The 22,416-nt window shown below is 43.9% G+C and overlaps 1 protein-coding gene across 1 annotated transcript in view; it reads right to left on the reverse strand.

Moving 5' to 3' along the window:
* Nucleotides 1–22,416, reverse strand: part of LOC144805953 (uncharacterized) — a 630,307-nt gene that overhangs the window by 124,135 nt on the left and 483,756 nt on the right. The window lies entirely within an intron of this gene.

Consider the following 22,416-nt stretch of genomic DNA (forward strand, 5'->3'; position numbering starts at 1 on the left):
CGGGTAATAGTATCTCTAGTTTACTCCCCTATAGCTGTCTTTCTTTTAACATAACTGTCTGTTTCCTTCCCTTATACTTACTGTTCTTTTTTTTTTTTAAAAATTTTTGGTTCGCTTCCGGTTCGCGTACCGGCGAGCGAACTGGGAAGCGAACTAAGAGAAATAGAGGTTGGCACAGTTCCAAATATTGTACCAATTTTTTAATAACGGGGAGGTAGTTCTGACAGGAACTTTTTTTTTAATTGTTTTTGTTGTTTTATATTTTTTTTATTATTTTTCTAAACATTTTTTTACTTTTTTTGAATTTTTCTGAACAGTTTTATATTTTTTGGGGTTTTTTTTCGGAGGGGGCAACGAAAACGATTCATTGTAAAGGGCTCAACAGGAGCAACACAAAAAAAAAAAGAATTTATTATTTGGGGCGTTTCGTACAAACTTGCATATGATAGTCAATAGCTCTGTTGATCAGAGTGATGCTACTTTCTCCGTAGCAAATGAATCCATTGCAATGTACGCAGACTTGTTTTACTTCACAAAATCTCGTTTGTATATTTGGCACCATCTCCCTGCCCTCTGGTCCCATTACTTCCGGTACAACAGATCTCCTGGCCATAATAGGGAGATTATCTAGGTCGTTACGAAACTGTGCAGCACTGTAGTTGTTAGGATGCCACCTAGTCATATGGCGATGCATTGTGTAGTTTCCGAAACTGTATTTTTTGTCGGTCCCTCTGGACAGTCTATCTTGACATATAAGGCAAGTTACGTATCTTGCATTTCCTTTTTTCTGACCTTTGGGAATTTTAAAAAATTGCCAAATGAAGTTTTCTTTCCGGTGAGACGTCCTGGGCTCCTCAGGCAAAAAGTGCCTCTCTTCGTGCTCTTCGTGCTCTTCGTCCTGTTCCTCTTCTTCCTCTTCTTGCTGAATTATAACTTCAGCAGGTGGTCCACTCTTCCTTGGATGTGGTGGAGGTGGTGGGGAAGCACCAGCTGAAGCTACTAAAGAAGCCATTGCTCACTGGTAACAAAGGGTCTTTCTCTCACAATGATGAAAGTCAGAGTGAGGAAAGAAGGAGGGATTTTCATCATTTGGGAAAAACAATAGTTCTCAACCAATGAAAAGTCTTCATTTTAGATTATATGACCTAGTCTTACATCATTAGGAAACCAAAAGTGAAATGAACCAATGAAAAGTGTTATTACCAAGTCACATGACCTGCTGTGTTTACGTTACGCGCTTTGCAGGGCCTCCCGGTTTGCTTCCAGAAACCTGTGCTTTGCGACTCGGTAAGCGTACCAGTTCGCTAACGTAGCACGTCATATGACGTATCACGCGACAACGCGAAACGTCATGCGGACGGGAGGCGTCACGATGTTGTTTTCTAACGCGGCAGTTGCGGTAAAGAAACGTTTACCGGCTCGCGGTCTATTTCGCGGCATCAAGGTCAGCTAACGGGAAGCTTCCCGATTCGCGAAGCGGGAACGAAGAAAAAAATATATAAAAAAAAAAAATTATTAATAAACATATAAAATATATTTTTGGATTTAAAGAAGAATACATTTTACAGCTACAGATATTAGCTGTTAAAAAACCAATGAAATTCACTGAAAAAACCATAGGTTATAGACCATATATAGTTAGGAATTAGCATTTACAAAACCTTGAAAATTCACTGAAAAAACCATAGGTTATAGACCATATATAGTTAGGAATTAGCATTTAGAAAACCTTATTTTACTCACACAAAACCATTGAAATTCCATATATAGTTAGTTGCACTAACTATATATCGCGCACCCGCAATCCACTGCTGATGATGTCACATATTACATCATTCATGACATGGTCAGTGACATCACTGATGACATCTCAAATGACATCACTGATGACATCACTGATGACATCTCAAATGACGTCACTGATGACATCATGACACACCAATACCAGTTACTACATACGCACTCACTGATTCCTACGTCTACACACACATTCACTCATTCACCCATACAATCACTCATACATACAGTCACTCATTATTACAACACTATCATATGCACTCATACACCTATGCAGACAGTCACACACTGCCACTCATCCATGGAGTTACTCACACACCAAGTCAGTCCTGTAAAGAATCAATCACACTTCCATTTCCTCATCTATACAGTTAAACACAGAACACCATACTTCAGTGACATCACTGATGACATCACTAATGACATCTGAAATGACATCACTGATGACATCTCAAATGACATCACTGATGACATCATGACACACCAATACCAGTTACTACATACGCACTCACTGATTCGTACGTCTACACACACATTCACTCATTCACCCATACAATCGCTCATACATACAGTCACTCATTATTACAACACTATCATATGCACTCATACACCTAGTCAGTCCTGTGAAGAATCAATCACACTTCGATTTCCTCATCTATAGTTAAACACAGAACACCATACTTTTCACACATATACTAACACATACTTACTCTCTTATACAATCACTGATACAAGTACACATTGATATGCACAGAGTCACACACCTCCCAGCCAGCCACACACACACTCAGTCTTCCATACATCCAGTCATTCTTCAATATGTAAAACGTATTTAAACTTTACAAAAACACACAGACACTAGATGATGTCATCAGTGATGTCATTTGAGATGTCATCAGTGATGTCACTGACCATGTCATGAATGATGTAATATGTGACATCATCAGCAGTGGATTGCGGGTGCGCGATATATAGTTAGTGCAACTAACTATATATGGAATTTCAATGGTTTTGTGTGAGTAAAATAAGGTTTTCTAAATGCTAATTCCTAACTATATATGGTCTATAACCTATGGTTTTTTCAGTGAATATATATATATATATATATTCTGTTTCTCCGTTTCACCACCCGTCACTCCTCTTTGCCTCGGGTGCCTCCTTACCGCACGGTGAAGTGCGTGAATATTCAAAAACACACGGTCCTCACTCCCAGGTCCGTTCCACAATTAAGGGCACTCACAGCTCTCTCACGTTGTTTTTCATTGCCATAGTTTTTTTTTTTTTTTATATATATATTTGTTTTTTGATAAAGTATCAAGTTTCATGTGAGGGGCAAGTCAGTAGAGCCGCACATTTTGAAAAGAAGACACATGGGCTCCATTAGCATCATGCCGCGCTGGGAGAAACAAATCGTACAATGTTTCAAAAATAAAGTTGGGTGAGACACGCACAACAAAAGAAAAGTCGAGAGGCCGCCATTATTAAAGTCCAAGCAGAGCATGCTGCATTGCAAAAAAAAAGTAATTACATTGCGGGTGAGCGTGTCGTGCCTACAACAACAGGTTGGGGAAAGTCTTTTAGGGAAATAGTGCTCCAGATTGTAAATACAACATACAGCGCAGCAACACATGTAAGGGGGCAGTCACAATGGGAGGTTACAACATGAGAAAAGGTGGCTCTAAGGGAGTACTGATTCTATTATTTATAAATTTTATATAGAGTAAGCTAGACGAAAAGGTATCAGAGCGCTTTAAATGAAAAGAAATAGCATATTGCAGCTTTACATAGGATGCATAAAATGAGAAATAAAATAACGTAGTTCTGTGTAGGATGCTATACACTTAGATTAACGAGCAAGGATGAATATAGATAAAGAGAATAAGTCAAAAAAAGGTGTGTTTACAGTGAGCGGACTAATTAGAACAGCATAAATTATAGAAGTGAATGACATACTTTATCATTGAAACAATCAAATAACTAACTATCCCAAACCGTCACGTAATGGAGAGAATGAGCTATTGGAGCCTAGTTCAGTTGGCATGTGTGGTAAGGTATTTGTTGAGGAGGAGTTTCATGTTCCCTTTGAAGCAGGAGAAGGAGCAGTGGCATCGGAGGTCTCTAGGGAGTGTGTTCCATATACTGGGTGAATTCTATTGACCAATGAAAAGCCACCATTTACAATTGACAGTAACAGGAGACAATCAAAAAGATGGGCAGAAAGTGGGAGGAGCTACACTCCCATATCCTGAATACAGCATGTCTCAAAGGGATAGCACAAGCGCTACCTAGGCGAGACCTAATACAGCCCTTGAATAGGAATGAAAGCCCTTGTTAGCCTAATGTTATCTAAATCTGGAGGCTAGTCAAATGTAGAAGGCATGTTAAGACTCACTTCCCAGCCGGGATGAGATGAAAAGTGTAGATCAATGTTTTGTCCACGGGGCAAGGTAACCTAATTGGGAAAATTAATTAAATTAGGATCGCTATACAAGATATAGTGCCAAAGTTCATCATGCCATCTTTGATGCAATCTTTCCTAGTTTTTCAGTGCAGGGCAGTAGGAAAACGAATTTGTCGGGAGTTGCGCCGAGTGTGGCACTTCTTTACGATCCCAAAGGGATTCTATAAGGACAGTATACACTTGATCTTGCTAAAATGTACATTTTGTTACAATCAGTCAGGGAACATAGGGCCAGATGTAGGTGGCCCATTACCGGTCGGTAAACCCAAAATTCGGTAAATTTCAGGTTTACCGACCAGTTTTAAGCCATTTGACATGTAGGGGAGATTCTGTAAATACAGAATCGGTATTTACCGATTCAGTATTTACCGAATCATCATTTACCGATTAGGTATTTACCGAATCAGTAAATGATATGTAGGAAGCACTTTGAAGAGTGCTTCAGTGCTTTAAGGATTCGTTATTTACCACCAACTATTAGTTGGTGGTAAATAACGAATACCTCTGTAAATGCAAATCTGTGCATTTACACCAGTGCCATGTGGCAGACATACATGCCCTTAGGGCATGTATGTGTGCCACATGTGCACACAAGCACTATTCAGGGGTGCAAGAGGGTGTCAATGTGACACCCTGCCACCCTTGAATGTTTCCCTATTTTACCGAATCGGTATTTACCGATTCGGTAATTGACATTCATTCCTATGGGCCTCCAGGCCCATAGGAATGAATGGCAATTACCGAATCTGTAAATACCGATTCGGTAAATACTGAATCTTAACGATTCAGTAATTATTACCGAATATTTACCTACATTTACCGATTTTAAAATACAGAATCGGTAAAATTCGGTATTTTAGAATCGGTAAATACTATTTACCTACATATGGCCCTTAGAGTCTAATAACTTAAAGTATAATTAAAAGATTCATATATTCATTAGAAGTTTCAAAACTCCATGTGCGATTTCTGAAGAACGGAAAAAATCATTGTGGCTTCTCTCCGCGCTTCTGGTTAACGAAAACGGCAGAGAAGACCGACAACATAAGCGGGATGCAGCTGCAGCGTGTACATGCACGTTTGTACAGTGTTCAAAGGCCTCGTGTAAGATGGCCAATCAGTTGGGTGGCGGTTTAGCTGCTGCTTCCTGTATGGTACAAGTGGGATGATACGAAGTATGCATCTCAGACTACCCAATGTTATAGTCCTGTTTTTCAATCACAAACTTACTTCAAATGTTTAGTTTGATTTAAGTTATTCCTGTAACTGTTAAAAACAAAGCAATAGATCTTGAGAACACAATTTGTCACAAGGGGAGGCTGAGAAACAAATCTCCTGGTTTTATTAGATGCCATCTTGTTTTTTAGTGGATGTCACTGTCTGTGATGGTGAGACCGGGACTGCTCTTATCAAGGAAATGCCACTGAGTGCAAGCTGCCGAGACCTTTAATAGAGAGTTCTGAACCACAATATTTTGGCAAAGAGGTCAAGCCAGGAATAAATGGGTGAGGTTTGTGGCTGCCCAACTCTGTGAACTAAACACCTTGTTGCGGGGTTCACAAGGATTTTTTAAAGCACTCTGTACTTTAACAGAGCCCGTTTCCAAACACTCAAAGGCGATAGTGATGCCTAAGAATATATTTCATACCAATCAAGTTACAGCCTGTGTAAACTTGGCTCACCAAATGCAGCAATAGCAGACAGAAAAGGCTTACTTTAAGATCCATTAATGTCTAATCTATGTTTCTTCTAAACATTAGGGGATTCAAAAAAATGTATCCGGTTTTATAAAACAAAAAAACCATAAAAGTCATACATATGATGTTTTTTTGCAGCTGGCTGCTGGGGTTCTGGACAAGGAGATGGAATTGGCTATTAGACGATTATCTCGCTCACCTTCCCACCCTTCCCTAGTGGTTTCTTCTGTTGCTCCATATGCCGGTTCCCATTCTCAGCCTCAGTCCCCTCAAGTAGGCTTGGTGAACATACCTCAAGATATGCCTCAAAACCAGGCTGTGGGTATTAACCCTCCTTACACCAGTTGTTGTCACGCGGGTCGGTGCCCAGTCGCCAATTTTTAGGTCAGCCCCTGACATGACCCCTGGCAATGGGTTGGGCCCAGGAGGCGCTAAAAGGAAGCGCCCCTCAGTTGAGGGCCCTTGTAAACGCAGAAAGAAAATTGGATCACAGTCATCTTCAGCAGTCCACCCGGTAGTGCCTAACCTGGATGATATTTCATTAGACATGCTCAAAGCGGCCTTGCTGTCAGCACTTGGAACTAAATAGGACCCCATCCTACTACAACTTTCTGCACTGGAAAGCAACCTGTCTGCACTGATCGCCTCCTTGCAAGGGTACCATGCCCTTCTCTCCACAAGGATCCCTCCTACAAGGCCTATGATCTCAACCACCATTTCCAGTCCCAGTGGTAGTGGCACGGGGCAGGAGACAGAGCAGTGTCTATCACGAAGCAGCCTAGTCACATGGTAGGAGATACAATGCCACCTATTATGCCCAGGACTGACCCTAAAGACCGTCCAGCCAACCGAAGGGGGGAGGGGGTCACCCTGAACTCAGTATCTTTTCAGTCTCTGCAATCTCAGGGTGTCAAAGGGGGCGGATTGTACAGTTCTGATGATAGGTGGGAAGGGCTGGAAGCCATGCCCCCGGGGACTAGAATAACTATTGTCCTAGTTTGGGCTCTGTTCATCTCCTACCTGAGTCCACTCCGCTTGTTGTGGTGTGAGTACCATGCCTCAACCCCGGGAGCAAGGAAGACTTTTGCCAGCTGAACAATAAGGTGGTGCACTGGCTCAATTCCAACATTGCCCCTGGGCTTAGGGTGGAAAACCAAATTCTCATGGTGTGCCGGACACAGTGGGTTGGTAGCGCCAAGAAATCCTGGCTGGGGGACTGCCTTATCATCAATTTTAACAATCCAGTCATGGTAAACCGAATCTTAAGCATGGTTGCCCAGTCTAACTACAGGTGTTGGAACTCAGCAATCTCGACACTCCAGCTGAGATACTTCTACAGACTCAATTATTACCAACTACGGTCCCAGAACGAGCGGCTACAAGAGGTGGGCCATAGGGGTTGTGCAGAGGGGATGATAGGGGTAAACACAGCAATTAGGTTTACCTATTTACCTGGAAAAGTGTGGCGCAATGGTTAGAGCGGCAGACCCTGATGCAGAGGTCTAGCCCGGAACCAGGGTTCAATTCCCCGCCTCGGCGGGTCTTGAGCTCAGAAATTCCACGGACCTGATAATTCTCGTCTCGGTGCCTATTCCAATCTTGGAGTCCCACTCTGTAACTCGGGGCAATAGCTTGCTTAATCTCCACAACGGCCCCCATAACACTAAGGATACCTGGCCTCCACCTTGGGGGTGCCCAGGAGTGGACACCTCACAGGGAAAGCCAGGATGGGTTCCACAGCAGTATTCGTACAAGCGCCTTGAGACCCTTGCGGGTGAGTAGTGCGCTATACAAGTATCATTTTACATTTTTTTTTCCTCTGAACTCATTGGAAGATTGCGATTGACGATGTCTGGGTCTCTCGGACCCTGTGGCACCCGCATCCCAGTGTAATGTATCGCCCCAGAACAGGTATCGAGTGTGAATGGAAGTGAGGAAAATTGAATTTTGCCTTGTCATGTGTGCCTACGTGTTCCCCATCCTATGTTATATGTGCATGATCGATATGCATATATCCCCCTATGATCGATTAAAGACGCAATTATAGTTGTGTCCAACTCTAGTATGCCAGTTTCCAGTTCTCGTGAAAGCAACGAGTATTAGGCCTATGTTGCCACGTTTTACATTGTGCACGTTAATTCATTGAATTGTCCCCGTTTCTAGGCCTCAAAAGGGCCCGGACACCAGATTCAAGCTCCAGTCTCCTGAACCCACTCCGAGGAGCGATGCAGCCCCACCTGCATCCCTGACCCTTCACTTACTTCCTGCCGCACAGCGCGGTGCCTGGCCTGGCTCTGCCTGCCTGTCTGCCAAGAATATGTTATGCCTCTAGTTATCAGTTCAGCTCTCCGTCTTCACATTCCTAAGCTAGCGAACCGCATAAACAGCTTCAGCTATAGTCTAGTCTTTCTGTCTCCATGCAAGTGAATTACTGTATTAATATTCATGGAAGATTCATAGCACACGCAATACATGTAGAATATATGCATGCACCAGCCTTAGTGTCAAGTAGCCTTTGCCCTGATAACTTTTAGATTCTATCAACATGTTCTCCAAACACCAGATACCAGATATGCTATAGGTACATGTCGTCCTGACACCGCAGACTTTAGTCTCCTCTCCTAGTGCAGAAGTCATAGCCCCCAGTTCTCCCCGGTAACACGTCATTGTCCGTTTGCGCGCACCACTAGGTTAAAGGTTCCAGCTGCTCAGTTAGCCCCCTCTATGTATCCACCCATTTATGACACTTCTGTGACGTTCTCATCACATGTCTACGTGCACGCCCTGTGCACGTCTTCTTTTCACGCCCATGTGTTCTTATCTTACGCTTGTCACTTGTTACGCCTACTGTATGTAATGTAATTGTGATGTTTTACTATATATACCTTGTACTGTTAATGAGACGTTGCAGTTGCCTTCTATGCCATCCTATTTCAGGCTGTTCAGATCCCGTCCCTTCCCTTGTGCCTGATTAAAGCCTGTTAGACTCAGATACCCCGGATCCTGCCTCTTATTTATTGAGCTATCTGTTATTATTAATGTATTCAAAAATAGTACCGGTAATTAATTATTTATTTACCACATAAATGGCGCCCGAATAGGGACGAGCCCCTTCCCCACGCGCCGGCGATGTAACGCAGGCCCCCTGACCCTTCTACAGCCGTGACGGAACTCTACCGTGCACGTGCAGATATTTCTGCTTCAAGTCTCCCTCAGGCCCACGGAGGAGACGGAGACTGCGGTCCGGCATCCAGACGAGGCGGTGAGGAATGCGGTTCGTCCCGACCAGAGCCCAAGGCGAGAGAGCAAGGTCCGAGGTATCCGGAGGCCCACCTGTTTCTGAAGTCCGAAGTTCGAAGCGCATGCGTAGTAACCAGACGTCGTAGCAGTCCAGTCCAGTCCGAGGCCTTCAGTTTCTGCTTCCCGGTGAGTACCGTTGCGGGGGAAGTATCTAGACAGGTTCATTAGTCTGTTCCTGGTCCGATGGGTTTGGGTACACAGATCCAGTCCGAAGTATTCACCTAGGTGGATACGGTATGACGTGTCTCTTTACGAGACCGGTATGTTCTGTACTGTTTTAGCAGTGCATCCAGTAATTCTAGTAAGTCCGTTCTCGAGAAATTCAAGTGTTATGTTTTCAGTGTATCAGGTAGTATTCTGTTCGAACTGTTATTAATGTATTTCTATGTCGTGGTATGAGTGATTTGTTTGCCATTCCATTACTGTGATTATTGTGTATTGTGTTCGCAAGTATAACTTAGACATGCCTCTGTTTTCGAAGTTACGTCAGATAAAAACCAGAAAAGGGTTACTCGAAGAAGCAGTTCCTGTCCCTCCTAGGGACAGTCCTGGACATTTCATGTATCACAAGCATGGCTTAGATGCCATATTATATCTAGACTTATGGGTGGATTACACGAAGGATCTTGAAGAGAAATATAGATGACCTGTATCAGGTACATGGGATGCCGAGTGCATCATGCGAGTAGAAGAAGCATTATGGAAAAAGAAAGCCAGACAATCCCAGAAAGATGCCATCGAGTTATGGCGCAAAGAATCTCATAGAAGAACCGAAAAAGAATTCAGAAAAACAGAATTAAGTAGGGAATCCTCAGAGAAAGCCCAAGAAAGGGAATTAATCGAAGAAGGTGAACGAGTTAGAGCAGAACAGTCAGACAGACAGAGAAATGCCCTTATTAAAGGTATGTATCCTCTTCTTGCCGAGGGCTTGCCGAAGGCAACCCCGGAAGCACCCTGTAATTCACCGCCACCATTGGTCCCGATTAAGTTACGTCATAAACCGACCGCAGCTGAAATTTTTCTTTCGTCCTACTTGGACGACACAGTCCCAGCATATGCAAATCGTATTCCGCCCGCTCACCCTCAGCATCCTGTAAATAATGTAATTCCTGTTCCTCCAGCCACTGGTCCCGGGGACCAAGTTAATGTGCCAGTACCCCCGGACCAGCCCACATTAAATGTACCCGGTTTGCCAGTTACTTTACCAGCACGTACAGTATTAACTGACGATTCTAGTTCAGGAGCAGCGGGGGGAGGTGCTCCTATCACCCCGCCTCATGTAAGACGACTGACGCCGCGAGAAGCAGCGTTACAGCGTACGCCAAAAGTGGCTACATACACAGACCTCAAGCGACTTCTTACTGAATGTATATATGATCCAGTTCCAGGCGAAGATCACATGGTATTATATTCAGTACGTTTAAGACGGGTTGCCAACTTTTTGGTCACCCTGCCCGACATGAAGGAACATCTAGACAGAATATATCGTTTTGACCGTACAGGGGAGAATCCAGGAAGTATTCACGAAGCTATGGCACACAGGAAAGCCGAGATTCAACATATGATTTTACAGTTCTTGATTAACTGTTTAATAAGAGAGCAAGATTATCCTGATAAAGACAAAGACGAGATGAAAGGCCTGACCAGGTGGAGTGACAATATAGCCGAGGGAAAACACAAGACACAAGGTAGTGTAGAAAGTATGTACAAGAAAATTCGTAAGGAAATTATAAGTATACACCAGAAAGAGGAAGCAAAAAGAGGAACCGAGAAAGAGAATGACTCTTCTAGTGAAGAGGTAGACAGCGAGAATCCCTCCAGAATAGCGTATGTAGGTAGAACTAGATTTTCCGACAGACATTCACGCCTAGATTACAAGAAAGTTTTTCCTCCTCCAGTACCAGAACAGTGTTCTCTTGAACAAGTATTCCAGGCCACCGATCAAATTCTGAAATCACGAATAGGTTATAGCGAGCTTAGTACAATGCATGAACAAGAACTAGCCCGATCAGCAGTCCGATGGACTAGTGATTCTACCACGTTTCCAGATGAAATAGTGGCCCAAACGTTTCTGAAACTGCCCCCAGCCGAGCAGCGTCTGGTGGGTACGTATATGATCCAGCACCTCATTACACTGTATGAGGATCAGCATTCTGATCCAGGTCCTTTGCATGATGTTCTGAACGAGTTACTCCTGAACAGATGGAAAGGTCTAGGTACCGATTTAATTAGTGTCATATTAGAACAGCGCCACAAATACAGAACGTTCCTGGATCCACATTTTGTTCCCGTTCCACCCCCAGAAAGAAAATCATTCTACATAGACAGACAGAATCCGTTACGAGAAGTACATCCAGTTAAGGGAGAGGGGGGTGATCTAGAACGAGTATTTGTTTACACCCCTATCACGAAAATAGAACTTCTTGAAATGAAAAAGTTAATACCCTGTCACGATAAAGATCCAGCAGGGTTCCACCGTGAATTAAAGGACATGCTCCGTATGGGAGAATACACGTATCCCGATATCATTAAAATGTTAAAGGTCCTGTTGCCTGCGGGCATATATGAAAAACTCAAAGAAAAAGAATGGGAGGTGGGAGAGAAAAAGATAGATTGGACCGCATTAGAAACTGAAGATAACACACGAGTTCCAGGTACCGGTCTTGGGGATAAAGCTAAAGCATTGCCCGAATTGTTAATACAAGTCTTGCCAAGATTACTAGCCACGAAAAAGGAAGACTGGGATGCCATCTCAGCCTGTAAACAGAAACAAGACGAAGATACTAGTGATTTTTATTCTAGATTTGAGAAATGTTTCATTATTAATAGTGGTCTGAAAACAAGTAGTGAATCGTATCCACATCTTTTTGTTACCAAACTAGTTGAGAATTCAAGTCCACAAGTTAAAAATCGAGTACTGAAAGTCGAAAGTACCTGGCAAGCTAATACTCCGTCACAAATGCTCCAGATGCTACAGTACCACCAGAACAGAATTAGGGAGGAGCAGGAACATGAAAGGAGACGTATGAAAGACACGAAAATGAAAGTACTAGTTGCACAATCTGTTCCGCAAGACAGTCAGAAGAGGGGTCCGAATCAAACTAGTCATCCTGCAGCTCCCGTTAAGGGGACATGCAATTACTGTAAACAGCCAGGTCATTATATAAATGAATGTGCAGTTCTGAAACACAACATAGCTACTGGTAAAACGAAAGAGAGACCACGTCCGCCTAGACAAGAACAAGTTTCACAGACTTCCCAGCCGCAGAATGCACCACAGACAGTTACAGTACCGCAGCCTATAGCTGCAACACAACACGTTACACAGCAGATGTACCAGTACGCACAGTCAGAGTATTCAGATTATCAGCCGTATTCATGAAACAGCCTAGAGAGGGAGGTTGGCTTGCCTCTCATCGAGATTCCTGTAGATCAAGAGGGTCCCTATGTACACAGTCAAGTATTAGGGAAAGACAGAAAGTTTCTGATTGATACAGGGGCAAGTAGGACTACCATCAGTCATGACGAGGTTCCAGGGGCTCCACTCTCAGGCTCTAGAAATGTTTCCCTTGGATTTTCAGGAAAGCCTATTGTTAATGAAATATCGAGACCAGTTACTCTAGAAATTGGTCCATTATCCCGAACTACAGACTTGTTACTAACGAAATCATGTCCAGAAAACTTACTAGGCATTAAGACCCTGAAAGAATTAGGAGCAGTTATATGCTGTTCCCCAGAGGGGGTGCGATTGTTTTTAAGAGACTTTAAAGGTCATTATGTATTACGTGATTTTGATCCACGATTATTGAATGTACCACAGCATTTATGGGCGCAAGGTCCAACTGATGTAGGTTGTATGCACATCACACCCCATCGTGTCACTCTGAAGAAAGGTGTTGTATTACCACGAATCCGACAGTACAAATTGCCACCTGAGGCTGTAGCAGCCTTATCGAAAATTATTGACGAGCTCATTGCTCAAGGAGTAGTTGTAGAAACTGACTCCTATGTATGTAATTCTCCTATCATTCCGATTCTAAAACGTACTGATCCAAATGCACCTCCAGTTTATCGATTAGTGATTGACCTTCGAGAACTTAATAAATGTATCATACCCCAGTACCCAGTGGTTCCAGATATTTCTTCCCTATTGACAGCCATTGATTCTGAAGCTACGTTCTTTACTGTTATCGATCTCAAGAACGCATTCTTTAGTGTCCCCATTCATCCAGACAGCCAGTTTCTTTTCGGATTCTGTTTAAATGGAAGGAGCTATAAATTCACACGAGCTCCTCAAGGTTTCACAGAAAGCCCTAGCATTTATAGTCAAGCACTTAAAAGACAACTAGACAATATTCACATGCCAACTGACACTGCTCTGCTCCAGTATGTCGATGATCTATTGATCACAGCCCGTTCTGAACGTGACTGCGAACGTGCGTCACTTACAGTTTTGTATTTCCTGGCCGAGATGGGGCACAAGGTGTCCCCTTCTAAATTGCAATTCTGTGTCCAGCAAGTGGTCTACCTTGGACACTTACTGTCCAAGAGGGGTAGGCAGTTGACACCTGACCGTATCCAGTTAATAGCACATCTTCCACAGCCCAAGACTCAGAAGGAGGTACGAGCTTTTATCGGCCTCACTTCTTACTGCAGACAATGGATTCCTCAGTACGCATATCTAGCCAAGCCACTGATACAGTTAACGACACAGGAGGCAGCCGTATCGACTGTCCTCCCTTGGACCCAAGAACACACACTTGTTTTCAATGAGTTAAAGAAAGCTTTATGCCAAGCACCTGTTCTAGCAACGCCGAACTACAGTAAGCCTTTTACACTTTTTGTCACTGAACGTGATGGTGCTGCATTATCTGTTCTCACACAAGATCAAGCAGGACAATACAAGCCCTGTGCTTATTTCTCTAGCACATTAGATCCAGTGGCCCAGGCTCTGCCTGCGTGCCTCAAGTCAGTTGCAGCCACAGCTCTAGCTATCAGACAAAGTGATTCCATAGTGTTAGGACACTCCCTGACAGTACAAGTTCCACACTCCGTGGAAGTACTTTTAAACCGAACACAGACACAGCACTTGACTATTGCACGTTTAACAGGTTATGAACTGACACTGTTTCAGCCACACATAGAAATCAGACGCTGCAATATTTTAAATCTCGCTACATTGTTACCCTCAGTTACTTCAAATCCGGCCACACATGACTGTGTGGAAGTTGTTAACACCATGACAAAGCCAAGACAAGACTTGACAGACATTGCATTACCTGATCCCGACCTGACACTTTATGTGGATGGTTCATGTATGAGAACAAGTACAGGAGAACTAGTAGCCGCGTATGCAGTGACTACTGACACTGAAGTTATAGAAACACACCGTATTGACACCCTGTCTGCTCAAGCAGCAGAGCTCGTAGCTCTGACTCAAGCCTGCATACGAGCTAAGAACCTGAAGGTTAACATATACACAGATTCACGTTATGCATTTGGAGTCGTACACGACTTTGGAGTGCTCTGGCAAGAGAGAGGTTTCATGACTTCTCATGGAACCAAGATTCAGCATGGCCCCCTCATTCAAGCTCTGTTAGATGCAATACATTTACCGACAGCTATCGCTATCATGAAGTGCAAGGCACATACGAAAGTCACTGACATCATTTCCCAGGGTAACGATCTAGCAGATCGAACAGCCAAGCTCACAGCTCAGACTCCAGAGATTCCAGTTAACCCGACACAGACAGACATTCCAGATCAGACGACTTGTATGACAGTTAAGGACCCTATACAAGACGTACTAGATATACAGTCACATGCTACTCCCGATGAAATCAAGAAATGGTCCGAACAAGGAGGGGTCCAGACAGATCAAGGATGGTTGACGAAGGGAAAAGCCACATGGTTTCTCCCCGACTCTATGGTTCAAGTCATTATTAACACCGCACATAGTCCAGCACATTTAGGAGAAAAAGCCATGTTAGACAGTATTCAGAACCTTTGGTTTAACAAGCATTTACGAGCAGCAGCCAAGCAGAAAGTGCGTACCTGCATGATCTGTTGTCAGTTCAATCCAGGTAAAGGTGTCCCGGTATTATAAGGTGGATTCCATCCTCCTGACCACCCTTTTGAAGTCCTCCAGATGGATTATATTCAGATGGAGCGATGTCGGGGTTTCAAGTATGTCCTCGTAGTTGTATGCGTTTTGTCCAGGTGGACAGAAGCATATCCAGTTCCAGATTACACTGCCGCGACCACTGCCAGGCAGTTGGTTCGTGAGTTTTTCCCCTGTTATGGATTGCCTAGGGTCGTGTATTCAGATAACGGCCAGCCATTCTCATCCGAGCTCATGAAACAAGTATCCCTTCTGTTAGGGTACCAATGGAAGTTCCATTGTGTACGACATCCCGAAGCAGCCAGTCTTGTAGAGAGACATAATCAGACTCTGAAAATCCGCATTGCCAAAGTATGCGCAGAGAAAGGCGTAGATTGGATAGTAGCACTGCCAGTCGCCCTTTTCTATATGAGAATGGTCGCCCACTCCCGTTCAGGTCTGTCCCCTTATGAGGTAGTGTTCGGTCGTCCCCCAAACATGTGGGGTACACCTAGACCACGTACAATTAGAGATGTTGACAGTAATATGCTGACAGATTACCTGGCTTCCTTGATGTCTGCACTACTCTCTTGTCGTTCACAGGTTGCCGCTGCTTTTCCAGACAACACTCAAGTGAAACCGCACGAGGTCATACCAGGCGACCTAGTCCTCGTGAGGAATTTTGATCGTTCAAGTCCGCTGGAGCCCCGCTGGAAGGAACCAAAACTCGTATTGCTAACAACAAGGACGGCCATCAAGGTCGAGGGGCGCAAGGGGTGGTTGCACTCCAGTCATGTGAAGCGATTCCATGGACTTCGGCCAAAAACTTTTTTCAAAGTCTGCCCCGTTTTCAAGGACTGCCCAGACACTGAATCTAAAGTTCCCCTGTTAGAGAAAACTCCACAGCAGGAGTATAAAGAAAAACTGAGGTCTAGTAAGTCAGCCAGTTTAATTGTCTAAGTCCCTCTCGGGTGAACCGGTTAGACAGGTTCCTGACATGTATGAGATAGACCCACACAGTGAGAGAGTTAGTCAAAACTCTAAGAGAATACGTTATTGTAAGAATCTTCGAAGTAGATGCATTATTACTCTATTATTTATGACATTTCTGAGTCTTATGGTTACCTGCATAAGTTATGCCTTACATTTATGTTTTCCTATTAATTTACATGTACATATGTTTTCTAATGTTACAGTAGAGCACACCTTTAGTGACCTGCCTCCTCACGAGTTATCCTATCGTCTTGCCATGCGCAATAATACGTTTATTCGAATATTACACTATTCACATCAGACCAGCAATGCCACTAATTGTTGGGTGTGTAGTCGACTCCCCCCTTTCCAGACACCGAAGGGAGTTCTGCCACTCTTTCCCTATCCATTTTCACATAATGGTTCGTGTGGAGCATGGTCCACGTTAACGTCATCCTCAAATGATATGTCCCTTCTGAATAGAACATGTTTCCCAGACAAGGAAGGTCTTTCCCATAGAACAGGGTTAGATCTAGAAAATGAAGTATATGATCTAGGTAATTATTCCTCGAATTTCATGGTTTTGAATGTTCAGTCCGAGACTACTCCAGATTTGCCTGCTATTTCAGTTTTACCCGTGAAATGCGAATTATGTGTCAGAAAGAATGGTTCCGCACATGTAGGTCATAGTGATTGTACCACTGTGGTCGAGTATAGTGACAGTGGGAAATCTATTTTCAAAGCTTCACGTCATTCTTATTTTGTGTGTGGCCAGACCGCATATGTTCGTCTGCCCCTCGATTGGGATGGAACATGTTACATTGCCTTCCTACTGCCACCAGTTTTCCTAGCCCCATCCGATTATCACAGAAACACACATCTAGTACACGTTAGACATAGAAGGGAGACTGAGTCCCCAATTGTCGATCAAACTGAAACTGCCTTAGAACAATATCAAGATTTCAATAAAGGTTTCTTCTTCTTCATAGGTCCTGTCCAGAATAGTAAGTTAATACGTAGGCTAACTAGAACCCTTGAAGCAGTAGTGAATGAGACTACTTCCGCTCTAGGTAACTTAACTGAAGAACAATCTGCTATGAGATTTGTGGTGCTCCAAAATCGTCTCGTCCTTGACGTCATACTGGCCGATAGGGGAGGAGCTTGTAGAGTCATCGGATCTAGTTGCTGCATTTTCATTCCTAATAACGCACCGTCTGTTTATTCAGCTATAACCAGACTTCATAAAATTGCCCATCAGTTACACCAGAATCCAGGCACTTGGACATGGTCCGGTTGGCTCTGGAGTATAATATCTGCCTGGGGATGGAAAGTATTGTCATTCCTGGGTATAGCAGTAATGATTATATTCAGTTGCTGTCTCTGTTTACAATGTGGCCCTGCGATTTGCGGCTTGTGTGCTACCTCTTGTATTCCTAGTCCTAAGTCCCGTTCCAAGATAATTCGAGACGAGCAAATGATGCTATATGAACAGATAGATGGTATCATGAATATTGATGTTTCCTGATGGAAACGTAGGGCACAAGGAGGGAATGAGGAAAATTGAATTTTGCCTTGTCATGTGTGCCTACGTGTTCCCCATCCTATGTTATATGTGCATGATCGATATGCATATATCCCCCTATGATCGATTAAAGACGCAATTATAGTTGTGTCCAACTCTAGTATGCCAGTTTCCAGTTCTCGTGAAAGCAACGAGTATTAGGCCTATGTTGCCACGTTTTACATTGTGCACGTTAATTCATTGAATTGTCCCCGTTTCTAGGCCTCAAAAGGGCCCGGACACCAGATTCAAGCTCCAGTCTCCTGAACCCACTCCGAGGAGCGATGCAGCCCCACCTGCATCCCTGACCCTTCACTTACTTCCTGCCGCACAGCGCGGTGCCCGGCCTGGCTCTGCCTGCCTGTCTGCCAAGAATATGTTATGCCTCTAGTTATCAGTTCAGCTCTCCGTCTTCACATTCCTAAGCTAGCGAACCGCATAAACAGCTTCAGCTATAGTCTAGTCTTTCTGTCTCCATGCAAGTGAATTACTGTATTAATATTCATGGAAGATTCATAGCACACGCAATACATGTAGAATATATGCATGCACCAGCCTTAGTGTCAAGTAGCCTTTGCCCTGATAACTTTTAGATTCTATCAACATGTACTCCAAACACCAGATACCAGATATGCTATAGGTACATGTCGTCCTGACACCGCAGACTTTAGTCTCCTCTCCTAGTGCAGAAGTCATAGCCCCCAGTTCTCCCCGGTAACACGTCATTGTCCGTTTGCGCGCACCACTAGGTTAAAGGTTCCAGCTGCTCAGGTAGCCCCCTCCATGTATCCACCCACTTCATGACACTTCTGTGACGTTCTCATCACATGTCTACGTGCACGCCCTGTGCACGCCTTCTTTTCACGCCCATGTGTTCTTATCTTATGCTTGTCACTTGTTACGCCTACTGTATGTAATGTAATTGTGATGTTTTACTATATATACCTTGTACTGTTAATGAGACGTTGCAGTTGCCTTCTATGCCATCCTATTTCAGGCTGTTCAGATCCCGTCCCTTCCCTTGTGCCTGATTAAAGCCTGTTAGACTCAGATACCCCGGATCCTGCCTCTTATTTATTGAGCTATCTGTTATTATTAATGTATTCAAAAATAGTACCGGAAATTAATTATTTATTTACCACAGAAGGTGTACATTTCTTTCTTGGAATATCGTGGGACTGGAGAGCGAGATTGAGAGCACCGAATGGTTGGCCCTTGTTAAGAGTTTTGATGTGATATGCCTCCAGGAAACTTGGGCTGTAGACAATAATTATCACCTGGATGGGTATAAAACCCTCTTCATTCCAGCTACCCCATCCAGGACAGGGATAGCCAAGGGGAGGCTTATCACCTTTGCATCTGCGCTACCTCACTAAACGTCTCTCCCAATTTACATGTGATGTTGTTATCCAGTGGAAAGAGCGAGCTACTTCTGGTAAACTTTTACAATGCGGGAGTAACACACCTGGATGAGGGCAATATAACTTTGCTGGGGTCTGTACATCAGGATAGCATCTTGAAAGGTCAGAGTTATCACTACATTTGTTTAACAGGGGACTTTAACACTCATATCTGTGGGAACATCAGGCAAGGAGGAGCGGAAGCTATGGGCTGTGCACGACAAGCAGGCTTACACATTGAACATACTACCCAGGGTATTGAGCTTAACTCCATCATGCTTGAATTTGATCTAACATCTGTAATTAATAAGTTGCCTTCGGGGAAAACAGACATTACTCCCACCTTTATTGGAATAGGGTGTGAGACCTTTATTGAATTCACCTTTGTATCTACCCCCCTTATTCTCTGGTTACAGATTTTTCTGTGCAGGCGAGTGAATGTAGTGACCACAACCCCATTTGTGTCTTAACAGGCTAGACCCGAACACTCTGACATGCCAAGGTGGGCTGGTGTCCCCCCTTAAAGTGGTGGAAGCGGGAAGGAGCGTAAAGTGGGGGTGTATTGTCCCAGAGCTACTCCACGAGTCCCGTTTAACTCAGTGTCGCAGCAACTTTGCAACCTGTCTCGATGATGAGACAAATTCTTCAGGACATAATGGGAGCATTTGGATCCATGCCTACTGCCATAAGGAAGTTACTACTGGCCTCGGGTGGAGGTGTAAGCAACCAGGTCCAAGATAGTTCCGCGTGCGCCCAGGCTTCCAGGAACCTGAGACAGGCCTTGGGTGTTAAGCCCCGAGGCCTACAAAGAGCATGTAAGGCTGCTCTAGCAACTCGCGAGTTGGCCCTGAAGATGGAGGCCTGGATCGATTTAGTGGAGGCTAGTACACTGCGAAATAGCTCAAAGTTCTGGGGCATTATTAATAGCCAATTTCTATCTGGAAATAATGCAAATTTACTGGATGTCCATATCACTGAGGACAATTCAGTACGTCATTTTGAGGGTATCTTCCAGTCGGATACCCCGCCAACTGAGGGGCAGGTAAGGGTGGAAGGCAAGTCGGAACTTATTTTCACCACGCAAGAGTCTGGGTCTGTCTAAAAACAAGGCCACCATGCCAGATGGGATCCCGCCATATCTCTACATCGCCCACGTAGAAACCTGGGTGCCAATCCTCACAGCTGTTATCAATGCTGCAGTCCGGGTTGGACGCCCAGATTCTTGGGACTATCGATTATAGTCCCGGTATTTAAAAAGGGAGATCAGTACAGGCCCATTTCTCTTCTGGACTCTGTGGTGGAGGTGGCGGGCCGCATGGTACTTGACACACTTGTATCTTGGGTTTTTATCCGATATTCAATACGGCTTTCGCCCAGGTCGTTCCACTGTGGAACAGTGTTTAAACCTGTACATGGTTCTGAACAAATACACTGTGGCTTGTTCCAGCCCCATATACCTAGCCTTCATGGACCTGTCCTCAGCATTCCACTGGGTCAATAGGTCCAAGCTGTGGCAGCTGATGTCCTCCATTGGCATTGACAGTAACATCAATAACATCATTTTATTTCTGAGGGATCTTCACCGTGATTCAACCGCGGTTGTCCGCTATTCAAAGGATCTGAAAGTGTCCAGTCAGCTTGACATCAAGAAAGGGGTGTGTCAGGTGTGCATTTTAGCACCCTTTCTTTTTAACCTATATATTAATTCCTTAGAGAAGGCCCTTTTGGCCACAAATGCGGATTGTCCCCAGGTAGGCAAGCGTAGCCTGCCAGTCCTCCTATACAAAGACGACGCAGTCCTTCGGCGAGGACAGCTAGGGGCCTACAACTTCTTCTGAATTTATTTGCCCTTTTTATGAAGGACTTGAACCTTTCGTTTAATCATTCCAAGTCGTTCATTATGCAGGTGGGACCTCGTGAAGCTAAGCAGTTCACTTTTAAATTCGGACTTTCGTTAATACCGAAGACCAATGTTTTCTCCTATTTGGGAGTTGTGTTTGACGATTCCTTGAGTTGGTGCCCTTTGTTTATTTGGAAGAAAAGGGATATAGTGAAAGCTTTTGCAGCTGTTTTTAACTTTGCCAGCAGAGTGGGAGGGAAGCCAATAGTGGCTCTTTTGAAAATATATGAAGCCAAATATATCTCAAAGGTTAGTTATGGGAGTGAGATATGGGGTCACATTGGGGTAGGGGCAGTGCAAAGTCCTGAAAACTCTTTCCTGCAACGGGCCCTTTCTGTCCCACAAAGCACCTCGTTTTATGTCATGCACAAAGAGTTGGGGATGCCTTTCCTCTCAGATGTCCTGGCTTTCCGTCCCCTGCCTTTGTGGCTTAATATTTGGGCTAATTAAGAAAATACACTTAGCAAAGATATCCTACGGGAATGCCTTTCACTTGACCATGTCTCAAGCATCCGATGGCTCAAGTATATAAGAGTTGGCCTCTCCAGGGTAGGTGGGAACTATTTGCTAACCCTGAGCGCATGTAAGAGGGACTTTTCTCTGGTGAAAGAGTGTTTTTTAAGAATGAGCTCCTGTGATAGAGAGGGAACTATGAGCTGTGTAAGGCTAGTGTGCGTAAGTACATTGTGGTAAAAACTGTACTAACCACCGAACCTTATCTTCTAGGGCTTAAAAGCATCCATGATCGTTTTCTATTGACCCAGTTTCAGCGCAACCTCTTCCATTACCTCTTGGCACACCCTCGCGGCTTCCACAGACGCCTGTGCCTCATGCCCTGTGGCTGCAATGGTGAGTCTCCTCAGGACATGATGCACTTTTTAATGTTTTGTAGTTTTTCTGCTGTCCCTAGAAAGGTATTTATTATTCTCATTCTCAAAAAAGCGGGTTTTAGGAGGGTGAGACTTGCTCTTATCTTTTTACAACTCCTCTCTAATGACACTGTTTTGCAAACGCTTAACTTTTCACGGGTCGCTGTTAGACTTAGGTCAAGCTGCGATTAACTTCTGTACTGTAATTCATGAATTTTTATCTTGTGTTCTGATTAATTTGGACATGTTAAATTTGTCAATGTGTAACTTGGAAGATGTTTTATCATTTTATGTATGACTTTTATGGTTTTCTTTTATAAAATCGAATAAAGTTTGTTGATAATAATCACTAGGGAATT

This window comes from Lissotriton helveticus (genome assembly GCF_964261635.1).
Source record: "Lissotriton helveticus chromosome 1_1 unlocalized genomic scaffold, aLisHel1.1 SUPER_1_unloc_35, whole genome shotgun sequence".
NCBI classification, from domain to species: domain Eukaryota; kingdom Metazoa; phylum Chordata; class Amphibia; order Caudata; family Salamandridae; genus Lissotriton; species Lissotriton helveticus.